The 19,576-nt window shown below is 39.4% G+C and overlaps 1 protein-coding gene across 2 annotated transcripts in view; it reads left to right on the plus strand.

Annotated features, from left to right (window-relative positions):
* Positions 1-19,576, plus strand: part of ZNF804A (zinc finger protein 804A) — a 225,826-nt gene that overhangs the window by 199,410 nt on the left and 6,840 nt on the right. The window contains exons 12-16 of one of the 2 annotated variants that reach the window (XM_064433768.1): positions 2,683-2,821; positions 13,869-13,959; positions 14,331-16,098; positions 16,604-16,668; positions 17,469-17,572. The gene's annotated coding sequence lies outside the window, so the exon portion shown is untranslated. The remainder of the gene's footprint in view (positions 1-2,682; positions 2,822-13,868; positions 13,960-14,330; positions 16,099-16,603; positions 16,669-17,468; positions 17,573-19,576) is intronic. The other variant, XM_064433769.1, reaches the window with a different exon arrangement.

Consider the following 19,576-nt stretch of genomic DNA (forward strand, 5'->3'; position numbering starts at 1 on the left):
CCTGCTGGCAACAGAAATGGTAACCTTTTTCAGTGTGACTTCATCTTCTAGAAGAGATAACTTTAAAGTTCGGTTTTAAATAAGCAGGAATCTGAAGCCCAGCACTTGAAGATTGCATGGTACAAGGCAGCATTGCAGACACTGCAGCCTGTCCATCCCCTTGCTCTTTATCCCCATGTTTTATCCTTAAGAAAAGTGGTCAGATAAAATACTTCTTTTTTATTAAACAATAGAAATAGTGTATAACGCTGAAATCAATTTACTGCAGCTGGTTTTGTACTGTGTAGTGTAACACTGCTGACTTCTGTGGATGCATCTGAAAAGCCTTTCATATCCAAAGATTGACTCCAGGCAAAGGTGAAAACAGGAGCAACAAAGCAAAAGGAAATGATGAGTCTGTTTTCTGAGAGGAGAGGTGGGGGGAAAAAAAGAGATTTTCCTTATTAAGTTTAGCAGGGTAGGACAGGAAAGGACAATTTTCAGAAAAAATTACTTTCTATCCTCCTGACTTAGTTTTACTCAGAGCATTTTTATTTCTTCAGCAGTACAAGTCAGTGCCAAAGAATATTTTATCCATCAGGTTCATGATCCTGAAGGTGCAGCTTTCCAGTGTGTCACTAGGTCTGAAACACAGCAAAATAAAGTGCTTAAAGACAGAGGTCAGCCTCGGGTTTGCCATCATCCTTGCTCATTTCTTGGTGTGTATTAAACATTTGTTCTGTGGTCAAAAGCTGTCTGTGAAGGGAATATTCCAGCTGATCCCAGGAATGCTGGCACTTGGCATTGGGATTCAGCCACCTGAGGAGGGAAGGTGTCAGGAAACCTCCTCTGCGGGCCTCTCCTCGAGAAAATTTAGTCTCAGAAGTGATGCTATTGATCTATCCACAGTCAGGATTCTTTGGTTTTGTTTCTGCTTTTTTTTGCTTTGATTTATAGGGGTAGTTTGGGAGATTTTGAGATTTTGTATTGTTTGGAGGGTTTTTTAGCAGATCGATCCTGAGATAATAGTTGCTCACCCATTAAATATTCATTGTCTACTGCCTTTGTTTTAGAGGGTTTCTGCTGTATCAAAGATCCCTTTCTTCAAGATTGTGTCATAAAAATAACTTTCAGTCTATAAAATGAAGGGCTTAAAAAGGATACATGGGGTAATCAATGCTACTTTGGTTGCTAGAAGTAATATCTTATATTCTGAGAGCAATTTCCACATTAATATTGGATGCCTGTAAGAGGATGTGGCATTACAAAGCACAGAATTAAAATATCTATTTTATACTGTCATTCATCTTAAATCTACCCAGCTGAAGCATTTTAAAAGAAAATTAACAAGTTACACATTTATTCCACCTGAAATGTCTGTGTGTTATTATTTCTTCTCTAGCTGTTGTTTGAGGTTTCAGCTGAAATGAAGGTTTTAATAGATACTGAATTTTCACATAATAAAACACAGTACATGCCCAGTAAAATTTACAATAGGCTTCAGAGAAAATGTACAAAAGGTCAGAGAAAGGAAGTGCTGTTATCTCAGTTTAATGAATAGAGAGCTAAAGCACAAAGAACACAAATAATTTCCTCACATTCACTCATGAAGCCTACAGCAGGAATGAGAATGACACCTGCATCTTAAGAGAACCTGATGGCTTGATTAGCAAAAAAAAAAAACCACCAAACTAAATTTCCCCTTTTTATTATTAACTGGAATTGTTTATTGGAGTGCTTTGTAATTCTTACATGAAAAAGCTGTAAAAATAAAAATGGCCGTAATTAGGTGTCGCAGTGGGACGCAAAATAAAATAAGGTGGACACTGGACTCCAAGGGAAGAAGAAGAAAAAGAAGGGAAGTTTATTTTCTGACTCCAGTGTTTATAGACTTACAAAAGTGACAATGCATTGGAGGATGAAAGTGCCACCTCTCCAATGACACTGGCCAAGACAGCAGTCCATCAAATTTCTCCTCCTCCAGAAAAGAATGTAAACCAATAGTTATTTGCATAAAAAATGTGTGAGAAACTTCCTTACAAGAACGTAAACATCAGTAGGCTTAGAAGAACAATAGGGTGACAATTAGGTAACTTTAAAAGCATCCTGGCTTGGCTGAGGGATAACACTAGGAATGAGCCTTCCCCTGAAGGGATATCAGAGCCCAGAGGTGGCTGCAGGGTGACACCAAGAGTGGCTCAGGTGTGTTCTCCTCTGCAACTGGGCAGCAAGTTCAGAAAACTGTAAAAAGCTGTAGGCTTGGTTTTGGTGAGAGCTCTTGATTCAATGTTTTCAAACAAGAGTAAGTTTCCAGTTCTGGAACTTTAAGATTTCTTTAAAAATATGAAGAGAATGAGTCCTCTAAAGGCACCAAGGTAACTTGTCTCAGGGTTGGATGTAGGTAAAGGTCTATTGCAGGGGGATCAGTCACACACACTCTGGGTTTTGGTTATACTTCATAAACTCTTCTGGGCTGGATTTTTGCACTTAATCTCCAAGTATTTCTTTTAAAGGACAATTCTGATAGCCAGTACCAGATGGTGTTCTGTAATTCCGCTGATCTGTCCATGTTTTGTTAAAAGTAATGAATATTCCCTTTCTATGAAAATTGGACTTTAAAGAGAGTCACTGCATCTTTGCTTCTGAAACATTACTTGAACAGTAGGAAACTTAATGTTGGATATATTTTTTGTTTGTGGTCAGAAGGCTGCCAGCACAGTCCCAGCATGGTCACCCCACATCTGAGCAGCTCATCCTTGTGTGCAGGTGTGAGGTGGGCAGCAGAGATTTCCTTCATCTCCTTAACTCCAGTAGAGCATCAATTTATACAAAATATTAAGAGGTAAGGCTCTTCAGGTGTTGCTTTATGTTTTCCCTGTGATATTGCTTCTTCCCTTTCTTCTCTCTTTAATGCTCCAGGGAGCTGTTTAACATGTTGACTCCTACCCACAAACAAGCACATTCTATTTCAGCACAAACACCTCATTTTCTGTTCAGCACAATAGGCATGGCAGAAAAAAAAAGGAGATTTTTATGGTGAAGCAACCCTCATGTCAGACACCTTACCCTGCATTTTCCAAGTGCATTTCATGTGAAGTCCAAGGTGATGACAGGTACTCCTGGTGGAACAATTGGTTTTGAGTTTCTTTTTTGTTAGCAGAGACAATTCCAGTTACAAGCAATGAGGCAGATGTTAAGGTGTCTGCTCAGTGTGTGACATTTTGGAGCTGCAGAAAGGATGTGACCGTGAGGAGAAGTAAAGCTGTATGCTGAAATACCTGCTGGTGGCAGCCAGTGCATTTCCTCGAAGAGAGAAGCTCAGGAAATCCATTTTTCACTGCCAACAAAATCATTCTCCAGTGATTTTCTGTAGTAACACTTTCCCAAGTTAAGCTAGTCCAGTGGGAAGCTTCCCCTTCTGAAAAATGGAAAGGGTGTCAAGAATTTTTGTGATATTGGTCCATGATAGATGGCAGAAAAGTGTTTAGTGAAGTACTTAGGTGCTTCAAATACACAAAATATTGCTGGAAATAAAGGCAGCATTTGGTAAAAGCAGGGGTGGCCCTCTTGCTCCTTGCTGAGTAGTGCAAACAAATCTGCTGTATTTTGAGCAAAGTGGATTTTCTCACTGTCTTTTGAAGAGTATCCACAGGCAAGGGATGAAGTCCTTGACAGCGAGTGAACATATCTCACACCCCTGAATTTCAGAGGTTTCATAAATGATGCAAATCATGAATTTGAGTTAATAAGGGCTGTTTTTTTCCTGCCAATCTTATTGTATGCAATCTTATTGTATACAATACTTGTGAAGCTCAGATGACTGGGATAACACTTCCTGTGCTGGTACATGGTTACTCTTCTGGGGATCACCCAGGACATGCAAGGAATTCCTTCTCTGAGGTGTTAAAAAATATCCTTGATCTCTGCACTTCTAGCAGGATTGGTTTTTTAAACATAAGACAGCACCAAAGCTATTGCTATGAATCTGTTTGCATTCATGGGGAAAAAATACAATCTTCTTTTAATAGACCCTTTTTTACACCCACAGGTGTCACGTCATAATCTGCTTAGCCTTTGTTTTCCCTCTAATCTGGTGTGGAAATAGATACTTTTCTTAGGGATATCCCTATGTGCTAGGCAATTTAGGCAATGCTTTTTTGTTTTCTTTTAAATCTGTTAAAATGCTCACCTGAGGTAAAATTCAAAGATATCACCCTGTTTCAAAGACATTAAAATAAAATGGATTTTTTTTTTCATTCCCAAGTGTTGTACTTGATATATAATTATTTTTCCCCTAAAAAGTGTATCTCCTCATTTCGTATTAGAAGGAAGAAATTAATTTAGCAGTGTGAATAGAGAGGTTGGAGAATAAAAGGGACCCAAGTCACTAAGAATCAGCTCCTAACTCAGTTGTAGAATAATCATTCTGGAAATTATGTCTGGAAACAAATCTGCTTATACTTTCACCAATATTCTCCCTTTTCCTACAAGGAGTAATGGCTTTAAAATGAGAAAAGGCAGGTTGAGATGTAATATTAGGAAGAAATTCTTTATTCAGAGGGTGGTGGGGCACTGGCACAGGTTGTCCAGGGAAGTTGTGGGTTCTTGCAAGTGTTCAAGGCAAACCTGAATAGAAATTTGAGTAGCCTGGTCTAGTGGAAGGTCTCTCTGCCCATGGCAGGAGATTGGAATGGGATGAGCTTTAAGATCCCTTCCAATCAAGGTATTCTATGATTCTGTGTGATTCCTCTAATTTTTCTCTTTCTCTTCTCCCACTGCTTAAATAGATTTGTTTTTAAGTGCCTGAATGTGGAGGGGTGGGGAGCAATAGTTTTTCTCTACCCAGTCTGCTGATTTGCTTTGGTTTTTTCCAACCTGTACACATGTTAAGGCCTGTATAAAGCCTCACAAGAACAGATGGAGCTCCTGCTAACACATTTCCTCATTGCCATGCTGGTTTTTAATCAGAACTGCTGAGCTCTCTGGCTACAGCCATCCTCATGGAATTTACAGAATGGTTTCAGAAGAGGAGAGCTACTTTGAAGGAAGGTGTTTCAGCCATAACTGATTCCATTCAAAGCTTTTTCTGTGTTATTCCATACTCTTTCTAGATGATGGGTAATTATTTGTAAATGCATTTATTATATAAGGTATCCATGCAGTATTTTCCATAAAATTCACTTTGTTTTCGCTCTTAGCATTTGTTTCTCAGTTCTGTTCTGTTCTTGTTACTGGGCCAGGTGAGCTAGTGGTAAAAACAAGTTCATAATTTTTCTCAGTGTATCCAGCCAAAAATATCTTTCTGTATTATGAGGGGAAAACTCCATTACAAAATGGGACCACACTTTAAAACCACCCCTTGCCACATAAAGTTCTCAAAGGGAATTAGTTCAATCTTTTAGTTGAATCCAGCTTACAGGTGCATTCCTTTGCTTTGAATTTTTCTTCCAAGTGAGCAGAGTCCTGGGGAGCTGACCTTCCTTCAGGTAAGTCACACAGTAAAGAAATTTAAAATATTAACCAAGGGAAAATACACAAATGTACACGAACTGATGTGCCCTGAAAAGGGATCATGCAGAATTCCTCACTGAAAATTATCTGGTCCTCATGGTTTAATTAATAGTATTGCACAGACAAATTGAGGGCAAGAGAAAGATCTGGCAAGTGAGAATTTCCCGTGCTCAGTTGTTACACATGATGTTGCTCCTCAGCAGTCGAAGGTGGTAATGGACAGGCTGCTGGCTCAGACATTAATCTTCTCAGCTACATCCATAAATGAAATGTCATGCCTAACAACTCCTCTTTTATTGGTATTTCATCTTAGCTTTCCCTGATTAAAATTAATGTCTGTGCATGTATGTATGAAAGTGGGGATTAAAAGATCTACATATTCAGATGGTCAGAGATGATTCACACACACAGAGCCCAGTTTCAAAGAACAGATAGGAAAAAAAAAAACAGCTGCAAAAAGTCAGAGCACCTGTTCTTAACAAACATGACAACCTGCCAAAATTTCATCTTGAGATGTGCTTAAGACTGTGACAGAGATAACCAGAAATTACTGTGCACTGGGATAGCAAATTAAAATCCAGAAGTCAGTGAGGCCACAGGATATTGGATTTAAGACCATGAAGAGGTTGTCAGTGTTTTTGACATTTCCTTGCTGGAAACATATCGGTGTACTCAACGTGTGGATATATTTGAATGCTAAAGCTGGGTGAAAAGCTAAGTCAAATCCACAGGGAAATTTGGCATCATAAGCAGTTCAGCATCCTCAGTTCCAGCCAGTTGTGGGGGCCGTGGTTATATCAATGTATATATGAAAGAAATATGGCAAATATTATTCCAGTGAAACAAAAGTGAGATGTTTTATTGAAATTACAGATTGAGTTTGGGTCCAGCTTTGTGTGACTGGCCTGCTGGTGTAATATTAATGGGAAGTAAAAGGAAAGTTCCTCCTCAAGCTTTGCCATGTGCAGGGGTGGGTGTTATCACTGGGGCTAGAAAAGAGACACAAGTTTTACACTGAGTTTTCCAAGTGTTGTAGGTTTTTTCCAGGTCTTTTCAGAAAACACACATTGATGTTATTTCTCTGAGCACAAATTCCAAAATTCTAAATTCCTCCATTTTAGCTTGGCAGTTAAGTCTGTTGAATTTTACTTGTCCCAGTCTGCTCACTAATCAAGCAGAGCATTTTATATGTTCTCATATTTTGATCAGCTTTGACTAAATCAGGGGCTTTTTAGAAGAATGCTTCAATAAGCTGTGACAGAAAGGGAAAATTTTAATGAAGTTCATGTGTACAGTTTTTGGGGGTGTTTTGTGCATGACATTGTGAGACATGACTGACATGTTAAGGTGTTTTGTCCTTTGCCTCATAGAATTTATAAAAATTTTTGCCTTAAAAAGGGTGTGTTTTTCCTCATGAAACATAATCTCCCACCACTTCTGACCACAGATCCAACCTGTGCTGACAGTAAATACACAGCCTCATCAAATCCCTCATCTTCCCACGTTTCACCAATAATTCTGAGGGAATCTGAATAAATTACCTTGCAAGTGGTACAGCTGCTCTCAAACAGCAGAACTAATGAATTGTCATGACTGGAGAGAGGGAGAGGTGCCTTGCATCTGTAATCCCGGACAGCTGACAGGATGGTGCCTGATCAGGGTTAGTCACCACTGCTAATTACAGGCTGGGAAATTACAGCCACTTTTAGGCTAATGGCTGGTAAACACCTCGAGATAACTTACAGCAAGAGAGGACTTGCCCTGCAGCTTAAAAAGGGGGTGGAAGGACATTTTGTGCAGCTGTGCTGACCCTCCAGCACTGACTGTCCAACCCCAAGCCTTTTAATATCCCTGGCATTCTGGCTTCAAAGGCATTCTAAACACCAAAATTGGGGACCTTTCCCCATGAATTTTATATCTTTTTAAACAGAGATGAATTAACACTTTAAAGGCAAAGGTACTCCGTTGGAAGAAAGAATTCAGTTATTATTCTCCTCCGTCAATTCTTCTCCTCGGCTAAATTTGTAATGTTGTAATGAAAAATGTCAGTGGTGCGATGGTTATACCAACAATAAAACCATTTGCTCTCTGTTTTTATCTGAGGATCCTAAATCTGACATGCCAGTTATATCTCCAGAGTGGGTTTGAGTGAGTAGTGAATACCAGCTCAGTCAGCAGAGTTTTAAATCAATCCTGGTGCTTTGTAAAAGTAGCAGTACCTTGTCAGCTTAGAAAATGTTAATGGACTATCTGGCAAGCACGACTTGAATTGCAATTTCAGACTTATATTTTACTATACTCATCATTTTTGCTTTTTATTATTTCCTCTCGAGAGTCACTCACATAAATTCTCTGATAAACCAGACCAAGTGGTTCATGCACAGATAGAGAAACTAAGGTGATAAGTGAGAAAGGTAGATAAAGGACACTAAAATACACTAAATTCCAGCGTACCTTGAATTTGTAATACTGCACAAGCTTTTGTGCTGCTTAATATTTATCAGCCTGAGAATTTTGCTTCCAGACCTGCTGCAGTATTCATCCTCTGTGCTATCTAACAGGGAGGGCAAAATCGAAAATCAATGTGTGTCTTAATACCCTGCTGCTGACATGCTCAGACTTGCTTTGATATCCCCATTTTGGAAATAAAAAATCCAAGAACAGGAAGAAAAAAACCACATGGACATTTTCAAAGCCACAGAAAGCTCTTTTTACCGATAAGCTGAAGTAAGTCAAGTTGTTTAATTTATCAAGGTGACAGCTGAGAGGGGATTTGATTGCTGTTATGTGAATAGTTTATTGTTAGCTAAAAGGAGGGACGGTGAAAGGGCCTCTAATTTTTCAGGGAAGAGCATGACACATTCTGATTTATGGACAAATTCTAATGACATTCCATGCTGAAATCTATAATCTTTCAAGAATGATGAAATGAGCAGAGCAGTCCAAAGAGACAAAAGGCAAGTTTAATGTTCCTCTATCTTATAATATCTAACTTCTGGAAACAATACAGGAGGATATTGAAAGTAAAAATACATGCAATAGAGGGTTAAATTCTTTATTTGAATTCTTTATTACACTTTGATATATTTGACTAGGGATTCTTTACCATTTAAAAAGTGAAAATGAACGCATAATCCTGGGGTTCTGGGCAAGAAGTGTTTTTTATTATCTGAAATGTGTACTAAGCTCGATATGATATCTAAGCAAAAAAAAAAAAAATTGAACCACAAAGTTATTGCATTTGAATTTCTTGTTTCTTCTTGCTCTGTTCCAGTCAGTTCTGGTGGCATTTGAAGTGTCACACTATTTGTGTGTGAATGCAAAAGAATCTCAGTATTGGAGAACTGTCTAAAACTCATCCCAGATCTCTCAAATTTGGCTTCTGTGCAGAGAGATCTTCTGTGCAGACATCTTCAGGCATAGAGATAGTGTGAAAAACTACAGAATATCTTTTTATAGCTTCAAAATGAAAAATGTAAAGATGAAGCTTGGTAATTCATTCAAACTTTAGAAAGTCATGAATATGCTTACGTTTAGGTCACTATTTACATATATGGAAACCTCTTAGAGGGAAAGCCTTTTTATACATTCTGCTTGAGGCAAAAGTAAATTGCTGATAACTGTTAAAATTTCATTAAAAAACCCCCTTAAACCAGTTCATACTATGGCTTTCCTGGTTCCCTTCCTAGAAGGAGCATTTTTAGTTTTTTGATCAGCAAGCCATTGTAAGAAAGATTTTTCAGAATTGTATTTGCACCTTCTGCTTTTTGTGTGTGCCCTTAGACTCTGCTTGGACTATGGTCAAATTAAAAAAGATATCAACTATTTTTCCTATGGAGAAGCTGAGGTTTCCTAGAACATTCCACCCAAGTGAGAGTTCTTTTCACCTCTCTTATCCCCTGATTCCACAAATTAACCTTGTGGCTCTGTATCAATAACCCTTCCCCCATCTTTTCTGAGGATGCTCATGATGTGTACGCTTCCCAACATGGTGACACGCTCTGGATAAGCCTCAGGATACCCAAATTATTATTTTGGATTGATTATGAACTTCAGAAAGTGTTTTTGGAGGCTGGATCTGTAGTGATTTGGGAGCTTGTGACCTCGTTCAGAAATGTCCAGTGACTAACACAGTGCAGCATCAGGTTTTAAAGGGCTTGTGGGGGTTTGAGGATTGTTTCTCTGGAGGTTTTACTGTTTCATGTGGTGTTCTGGCAGGCTTTATTAGGATTACCTTATTGCATGTTTATTTAGTAAAGGAGCAGTATGCATTTCAAGGAAACATGCTTTTAGTTGGATTGGGGTTTGATTTAAAAAATGAGGAAAAAAAATTGTCAATTGGAAAATTACTGTTTGAAGATGCTCTAGTGAAGTCATGAAACTGTCATTACTTTCTGCTTTCCTGACTGGGCATAAAAAACCCCTCACTTTAACAGGAATGCAAGTCAAAACTTGTTCAAAACTTGTTACTCAATTTTTTTTGTTGTTGCTCCTAAAGCATCTTTAAATTTCTGATAAACTGATTCTGAGCTGGGAATTGACGAAGAAATTATTTTCTGTTTCCTGACTGAAGGCCAGTAAGTTATGTTGTTTGGGGCTTTTTAGTTTCTTTTGGTTCTTCAGCTGAATGAACTGGAAACAGGAAAAATATAGTTTGTTTCACCACTGCTGTACACCTTAAACCATATTTTTTTAATGTATATTACTTAACTGCTAATGCTGAAAGGCTCCACCAAACTGCAGAAGGTTTCTTGTTTACTCGAGTGAAAGCCATGGTGACAGTAATGCTGGGTAAAAAGCTAAGTGTCCTGCTTTAGTGCTTCTTAAAGGAATTACTTCTGCAAGTTGAGATAAAGAAATACCAGATGTCAAAAAAACAAAAAACAAACAAACAAAAAACCCAACCAAAAAACAACTCCAAAATGGCTAGGGAAATTAGTGTGGGAAATTAGAAATTATAAAGTCAAAAATGTAAATGTCCTTGTTGGCAGTGTTTTATTAGTCAATAAGTCTGTTAAAAGTCTTGTAACTAAGAGTCTAGTGCCCTTCTAAACCATACTGTAACAAAGTGAGCCACACTCACCCTTCCTACCTACGTAGAAGATAAGAAAAATAAACTACCTCATCAAAAATCAACTCAAAAGTCCCATCTCAAATTCCTTCCAAAAATCCCCACAAATAATCACAATAAATGACCACTTTAGAGATTATAAATTGTGCAAATCTTTTCAGGGTAGATCTCCTTGATCTTTCCTTTGGAACCAAACTGTATACTATGGTAGACAAATGTCCACAATTTTGCTTTCTTTTTAATTTTTTTCTTTTTTTTTTGTAGTTGAAAAATTCAGAATTTTGTCTGAAGTGATCTCTTGTAGCTGGACTAATTCACACACACTTGATTGAAGAGAGAAAGGAAAGATAACCATTCCTTGTGCTCAGCAGTTCTAGCTGGAAGGGCCATTCACAAAATTACCCACCCAAAACTCTGAACTTGCATCTTCTAGGACAGAAGGGAGCTCGTGGTCATGGTCCCCAAGGCAGACCCAACTCTGCCCTGTGACAAGGGGCCAGGAGCCAACATGACCCAAGAGTAACTAGTCACAGAGACAGTTTGTATTTGTGTTTTCCAGGTTCAGTGAGTGAAATCCTAGCACAGGATCTGGGCATCCTGCCTTCCCAGTGGCTGCTTCCACCACACTCACGTGCAGCCACACAAGCTGCAGGGGAATTTGGCATAAATAACCTCCTGCAACACATGGAATAAAGCTCTGGTTTTCTGGTGTGGAAGGATTTGTAAGTGCATATTAAGCAAAAGCATTTTAACACCATTTTTTTCAAAAAAGAGAAATAACTCAAGGACGTGTTGCATGTTCAGATAATAATGATAAAAGAAAAACTTGGATGAAACAAAATCTTGTAGTAACGCCTGTAAAACCCCCTGGCACTATCAGCTTTTGAAGTGTTTCACTCCAGTCTGCATTTATGCTAATGAGCACTTGAATATTTCAGTGGTTTTGTGTGTTTGCTTCAGCCTGACCCAATAGTATGCTTTTAAAATCTTATGCTCTGGGATAAAATCACGCCTTCTGCCCACACTTGGAGCACATTGCTCACTTTGAAGAGTCCCTGGGACCAAGCCTGCTTGCAGTGTGGTGTTATTTTCTCCCACAGATGATGGGCTGCTGCTGTTCCAGGCATCTCTCAAATGGTCAGTGGGATGATGAGACAAACACCTGTTTATTTGCAGTCTGTACAATCTGTAGCGCGTTTGCAGATGGTGCCCTGCACAGTTCTGTGAGGTATGTGCTAAATAGCCATGAATGACTTGGAAGCAGTGCTGGAAAAAATATTGACACTAAAACTTTCAGCAGTTCCACTCCCATCAGATTTTTAGACCTGGCTGAGCACAGAAAGGGGAGGATCTCAAGATTGCAAATGTTCTGGGGCTGCTAACATGCCATTTTTCAGCTTTGAAAGAAGTATTGTGTAATATAGAAATGAAGAGGTTTATCCAGCAGAAAATAAGTGTTGCCACTTTATTGTTTTTGGCAGGAGATGGTGGTTCATCATTTGGACACATCAGGTACTTTCCTCGTGACTATCATATAATTTAAAATGACAGTGCTTCAAATGGTGACAAAATGACAAAGCACTGATCTGTGGTGGAAGTCTAGCATGGAGAGAGAGCTGCAGCCAGGCAAAATTATTTTGAAAGGGAGTCAGAAGATCACTTTGCTTGGGGTTTATTTGTTTACTGGGCTCTGCCTTTGCTGATTCACTGGCAGGGAACCAGGAGCTGTGAACCTTGACATGAATGTCTCCAGTTTGTGGGGTATCGTGTCCATGGCTCTCTCTGCTCCAACATTTTGAGGAGTTGTATAAACAACATTGTTCATCCCTGTGAAAAGCACTGAAATCAAACCTGGTGCTTTTGCTGTGGCTGGAATACTTATGTTCACCCCCATAGTAAAGAAAGAAATTCAGGATTAAAACTTGCTGGTTTGAATTGTCACAGTTGCTTTTGAGATTCTCATGTAGCAGAGAATTTGCATTTTAGAGATACATGTTCTGCTGAATTTCCCCAGCCTTAGAAATTCCTGGAAGTGCACAAGTTGCCCTGTGACAAACACTGGGAGCTGGTCAGTGTCAATAGCTGATGGTAGGAAAGTATCCTTATGTCTGGGAATTCACTGCTGCATTCAGAGATCCATAATCCTACACACTTTTTTTTTTTTTTCTGAGGGACTTGAGTGAATCTTAGAGCATGAAATTGAAGAAATATTTTGTGGTCACAAAAATAGATATATTTTTGTAGAATTTTTTTTTATAGAATAATTTTTTGTTAGAAATATGAAGTCCAGTAAAATTCCATCTAACTAAAACACATTCCTTTCAGCAAGGACTGAAGTTAAACTGATGCCTTGTGCAGGCTGACCTAGAACAGAGGCTAGATGGAGTTAAAGAACAAAGCAGGGATTATTAAAAGCCCTCAATGGAAACACCTTGGGTAGCACAAGAGCCCAGCCAGGGCTACACCCAAGATGAACAAAAATGGTCACAAAATGGACAGCAGGTCATGGGGTCTCTCACTTTTATAAGTCTGGTCCGTTTGCATATTGGAGTTAATTGTCCAATTACAGGTTATTAAGTCCCATCCTTCTTGTTTTTCTCTCTTCAGTCCACATGGTTTATGCTCTTGGGCCTGAAATTTGGATCAGTTGTCCTTGGTCCCCAGTTAGAGACGGAATTGTTTTGTCTCCCTGCTCTGTGCAGAGAGCTCCCCATGCCCTAATATGAAGCTCAGGACTACACACTAAAGCAGAACAGAATCTGAAAAATATAAAAGCTAAAACCTGAGGCATCAAAATGAGATTCTTGAAGTGTACAAACACGTACCAGGGAGTGTTAATGAATGACATTACTATCTTAGAAACTGAAGCTGTTGCTAAAATGAAACAAGGCTGTTTAAACTGAAATTAATAGACAGGCATCATGTGCCACTTGATTTTTCTTAAGTCATTTTCACTGCTGTTCCCAGGAGAGGCTGTGAATGCAGGATTCATTTACAATGAGAATGAGGCCTGGGGTTATCCTGCTCCTCATTTTACCAATGGGTTTCCTCTAAAAGCATTCCTGCCCTCCTTCCCACCCCACGGCCCTGCTGGGCTGCAGGGGAAGCCCATGTGGGGAGCTGGAGGAAGATATTCAAACAAACCCCCCAGCTTCAACACTCAGCAAGGGAATTTTTTCTGTGCTGCCCCTGTTACTGAGTACAGAAATCACTCATACTCATGTCCAGGAGCATCTCCCTTTCCTCTGGTCATTTAGGAGATGGGAATTCTCTGACTGACTGGGTGGTCTGTGCTTGTGGTTTACAGGTTGGAACTACTCAGTGCCTGTAAAATGCCACAAGTGGAACAATATCATGACTGGAGCTACCCAGTGTCCTTCAGATGAACAACTGGCTCTGTAAGTACTGCTGTCCTGGTGGGAATTCTAAAAGGCAAAGCCAGCTCCTGTGGATGGTGGGAACTTGGTCAGCAAATTACAAGGTGTTAAAGAAACAGCTTCTGTGCCTAGGAATTGTTCTATGGCTGTGTTCAGCTTGAACTTCTGTCATGTTTTTTGTGATTTACTTATATTTCTAAACAAAGACAAACTGTCAGCCCCCCCAAAAGGGCTCATACATACCTCTTTGAAACAAAGCATTAAATCCCAAATCCATCTGTGCTGCAGGAGACTCGGATTTGCCAAGCACTGCTTCAAAACTCAGGCTGGTGAGACTGGTCAGTGGTGCACTTTTGAGATTTAAAATCTGGTTTCCTGCTTCTACCTTGCAGCCAGGGATTTTAATCTTCTGTGGAGCTGTGCTGAACAGAACAGCTGGCCTGTAATTGGGGGAGATTGCTGCAGCCATTTATCTCCGTGGGTGTTACTCCTGTTCTCAGCATTATTGCAGACAAAATGGTTATCATTTTCATCTATAGTGTCTTCCTAAGACAAAAATAAGCATGTGCCACTTACCTTTTCACTGTTATTGAATCATTTTTGAATCATTTCAGTACAGAATGATTTACTTTTTTTTATTCCTTGTTTTTTTTCCTGCTGATCCGTGACCGTAGCCCAGGAGAAGCTGTGCATTGTTATCACTCTCATGCTATTTAGCAGAAAGGAAAAGGGCCTAGATAAGCTTAAGAGTTTCTGATTACCATGACTGGAGTGTCAAAATCCTTTAACAATCAAAAATTAAAAAAAATATTCAAATTATTTTATAACCGTGCATCCAAATTTTACAGGTCATTCAGGTCTTGTTACAGTGCCTGCTTTTGATGCCATATTAGTGTTTTCTTCTAACTCTGAGTAGCCCTGGGCAGGTGCCCCTTTTGTTGTGTCAGTCATTTCCTAACTCACAAAATTGGGAAGCCACATTGGGTGTTCAGAGTTCAGGTGAGTTCTGGAAGAGGGCTTGTACTAACAGATTAGGGCATGAAAAACCTGATTTCAATTATTATCATTAGAAAATATTTCTAGTGGGGCCTTATATGATCCATTAATCACTCTGGGTGTGATCTGCATCCTGCCAAGGTTAAGAAAGGTGTTTCTTTTGACTTTGGTGAAGTTTAGCATCCTCAAGTGAGGCCATTGCTTTCTTGTTTCTCTTCTCTTTCTGTCTAACAAACTGGCAAAGCCTAAGGTACATTTAGGAAAAAACAAAACACATGTCTCTGGCAGCACACAAGTAATGCTACCAATGCAGGAAAAGAAACCTTTTGAAGGTCAAGTTACCACACATCCAAACTCCAGAAAGCATTTGTCATGCCCTGGGAATTGAGCTGAAATCTGACCCATCTTGGAGAATAAATCACCGCAGAAAGAACACATTAGAATATCTCTTAGCGAAATTCCCTGTGGAGCTGATTTCCTGGAAGCAGCCTCAGGTGGGGTGTGGGTAATGGGACTAGGGTTCTGGGAGGAGGCTTGTGTCTGAGGGGCAGCAGGGACACCAGGAAGAGCAGGAAATACCCCAGAGCTTAGAGGGAAGGACTGCAGCTCCTTCTTGCAGCTCAGTGGAAAGCTGGACCCCTCTTCAGGTGTGTCCTTATAAATGTCAGCACATAGACCTCATCTTGAAAGTTTTAATGCCACTCCTTTACTTTGCATAACTTGTAATCTACAAGTGATATCAGCTCCATGAAGAGTTTAAAATAGGAAGGAAGAGGATGAGTAAGTCCTGAGGGTTTCTCCCATGTTAGAGCTCCTTGTACTGCAAACCCCCAGTAAGTAAAAAATTAAACCATTTAACTGTTTCATAAAGCTAAGCATATTTGATAGTGCCATAGCATAAAACCCTTGTCTCTTGGGTAGCTGGGTGTGGTAGTTGTAAAAGTGTCTGATTTGTGCTAGGAATTCTCTGTGTCCATAACTTGTAATTGCTTTTATTACTTGTAACTCAAGGCAGGTGTGCTTAGAAGCAATCAGTAATTTCTCCTCTGGCCACAAGATTTCGTGTAACCCAGCCAAGGTCCTCTGCACACAGAAAGAAAGCAAAGCCCCAGGAGGAAAGCTCTGCTTGGGATTAACTGGAATTAAATGGTGAACACAAAAAAGGTATTAATAAGAAAATAGCTGAGGGCTAGCACAGGACTTCTCCCCTGAATAGAGTCTAAGACACAATCTTATACCCTGGTGGGTCTGCTCTGTGCCTCTTTAGCCATTTTTGTTTTAATGGTTTGTGCTCATGTGGGCTGGAACAAATGTAATGGATGTAGGGGGTCGGAAAAAAAAAACCCTTTCTGCTCTAATATTCAGTGATTTTCAGACAAAAAGAAAGCCTACTATATAGTGTACAGTACAATTCTAGCTAAGGAAAGGAGCTGGCTTGGAAGAGAAGGTGGCTGAGACTGAAAGCAAACACAGCACCAGAGAAATGTGAACTGCTGCTTATAAACTGTGTATTTCTCCTGCTCTGTCAGTTTATTCATAATACTCTGTCTTTAATGTAAATAAATGTACAGCCTGGATTTTTTTTTCCATTTTTCTTTTGCCATTTGTGTACTTTATTCAAGCCCTTTCTTTTCAACAGTTTTTTGTCTTTCTTTCCATAGCAACAAAGAGCCAAGGCTCCTTTGCAAAAGCAATGCAGTCCTTCACACACACCTTCACCCTCTTTGTGCTAAGGTGGGTACAAATCCACACCTGGGGTTAGGACCTCTGACATCACTGACCAATAATGCTGATAATGAGACAGCTCCTAGCAAGGCATTATTAATATGATGGTGTTATCCACAGCAAGTGATGCTCTAAGTTTTATTACACTAAGGCAGCCTTAAAATTTTCAAGTCATTTACAGCTTTATCACACTTTTTCAGGAGCTGTTATTGCTCAGCCGTTCCTCCTTTTCATCCTCTTGCCTTCTCAGATGAGAAAGGATCTTTGATGCTTCCATTTTCTCACTCTGTGAATGGATCAAACAGCCCAAAATGCACAGGGCTTTGAAACAGGAGGAGCCCTGGAAGGGGGAGATTACAGTCAGATAGAACAGACTGGTCTGGTTCTGTAGTTGATATTTGTGACCATAAAAGCATTAGTAACAACAGCATTTTTAGATAAAATAAGAGTGGGTTTTAAAAAGTTAATTTTATACTAAATACCACTGTGTTGTAGTGTTGCAGTGAATTTTTAACTATTCTGAAGTGATAATCAGTTTTCTTTCCTGTAAGAGGATCCATAGTCTAAGGAGACTCTTGAGTGGCAGCCTAGATATGAGAAATGTTATTTGAATTAGGCATTCTTATCCATGTTTATAGTACTTTCCAGAGGCTCTCTCTCACTTTTAGGCCTTCTTCACAAAAGCACATGCAATAAAAATGTTACTGCTGCCAGCTTGTATGCCTGAAAGGTCAATTCTTCTTTTTGTTCTAACTTTATCAGTTTCTTTAATCAAAGATATTAACTCTCTTCACAAACCTGTCTCACAGAGAGAAGAAAAATATGCCCAGCTCCAAAGAAAATATCACTTCTGTTTAATGATTAAAACAAATCAGTGTGAGAGAAGACATAAGGCAGCTACCAGAAAATTCTAGTGAGTAGCAGGCTATAAAAGCTTCAGTTCTCTGGCCATTATGAAAATGTTTTGTTTTGCTTTTTTAGTAAAATGGAGCACAATAGAGCAAGAAATCTTTCAAGGCCATGGTTCATACACTGAGAAGAGAATCCCTCCTTTTCTTCCTTGCTGACAATGTGGACTATGCCTTTCTTAATTCCTTCTTGTGGACTATGCCCTGCTTAATTCCATTCCATTCCTTGAGCCCGGCTGGTGGAACACCCCCTCTGGAGAGGACACCAACACCAAACTCACATCTTTCACTGCTGGAAAGGGCTTTGAGAGCAAAGTCACCTTTGCTGAGGTGTCTGAGAAGGGACCACTGGATTTATCAGGGGAAACTGGTGGGAGGGCACTGCCTAAATCCTCAGAATGAACACACATCAAAATCATAGGAGATTATTACCAATAAGATCATTCTAATACTAATGATTTGCCATGGTTAATAACAAACAACAGTAATTGCATTTCCATAAAGTATAACAACTCTGGTATTAAAATTGTATTTTTTTCTAATAAATATGTAAGTAGTTATTACTAATTAATAGCAACAAACAAAAACCAATTGCAATTCCATAAAATGTAACAGTAATTAATAGTAAGGAATTCAATTACATTTCTATAAAATGCAACAACTATGATAGAACAATAGTAATTAAGACTATATAGTAGTAACAAACAAAAATTATTACATTTCTATTAAATGTAACAGTAATTAATGCTAATTAACAACAACAAACAGAAACCATTACATTTCTATAAAATTTTATGGTGATTAATACTAACAGCCATTACATTTCTATAAATATAATTGTACAATGTTTAATCATTACGTTTCTAAAAAATATATACTATTTATAAGAGCAATGCTAGTAAGATGTTAGCCTAGTGCAGGCAACCAGACTCATGGTGTTCATACCAAGTAGAACACAAACTCCAGTTCCAATTTTGAACACAAACCCCAGTTCCAATTTTGATCTAGTGCATTTTTGTTCCAGGTTGAGCATTTAAATCCCACCCACTCTGGATGTGAATATGAGACAAGTTATCCCTGTATGACAGGGAAGAGCCAAGCCTGTGCAGGCTTCATCAGCACAGTGTGCTCTGCATGGGCACTGCTTGATTATTCAGAGGTGTTTGTGGAAAATAAGTCTAAAGTTCAGCTTTGGGGGCTGATCATTCTTTCTGCACCATTTAAGCACATCATCTCATTTCTAAGTGGTGCTGATTACAACAATTCATGGGCAAGCACAGTCATTTTCTGAATGGAAGGGTGAGAGAAATGTGACCCTGTCACAAAACAAAGCCCACGCTCCAGTGAGTGCTGCTACCATGGGCTAAAGGCTTGGGGGGGAGCCTGGTTCCACGTGTGATTAAATGCATCTCATTGGTATAATGCCTTCACATTTAAACAGCTTAATTTTTAAATCACCAGATAATTGTGTAATTGTGGTATTTCTGTTCCCTGTGATGAATCAGGCTCTCCTGTCTAATGGCTCTGTGGAAATGAAATTGCCTGAAAGCAGCCCCAGCTCTGTTCTGTGGTGTCAGTGTGGGGCAGGTAAATGATGTCTGGCTTGGCAAATACACCTACACCCACCAGGGCCAGTTCACTCCTCATTCCAGGAAGGACATTAATCATGACATCCCTGATGTGGTTCCACAGGCCAGCCAGCTGCTTCTGATTTCTCCTTGCAGCAGCTCTTCTGCAGGGTGTTGCAGCTGGGCAGCTGCACCATTGCTGCCAAAGGAAGGTCAATCCACTACAGACAGACCTGTTGGACCCTCCTGAAAAGAATATACCCAAAGCATTTTGAATAAGCAGGCGAGTCTCAGTGTTCTTTTATGTCTTCCCATTTCACTAAAACACTAGCCATTTGCTAAATACATATAATTTCAGTCAAATTGGTATAAATGCCTGTCAAAATAGGGATAACACCCCAAGCATGATAAGGAAAAAAGAGCTAGGTGTTACCAATTAAA

The sequence above is a fragment of the Passer domesticus genome, chromosome 10 (genome assembly GCF_036417665.1).
Source record: "Passer domesticus isolate bPasDom1 chromosome 10, bPasDom1.hap1, whole genome shotgun sequence".
Lineage (NCBI taxonomy): Eukaryota > Metazoa > Chordata > Aves > Passeriformes > Passeridae > Passer > Passer domesticus.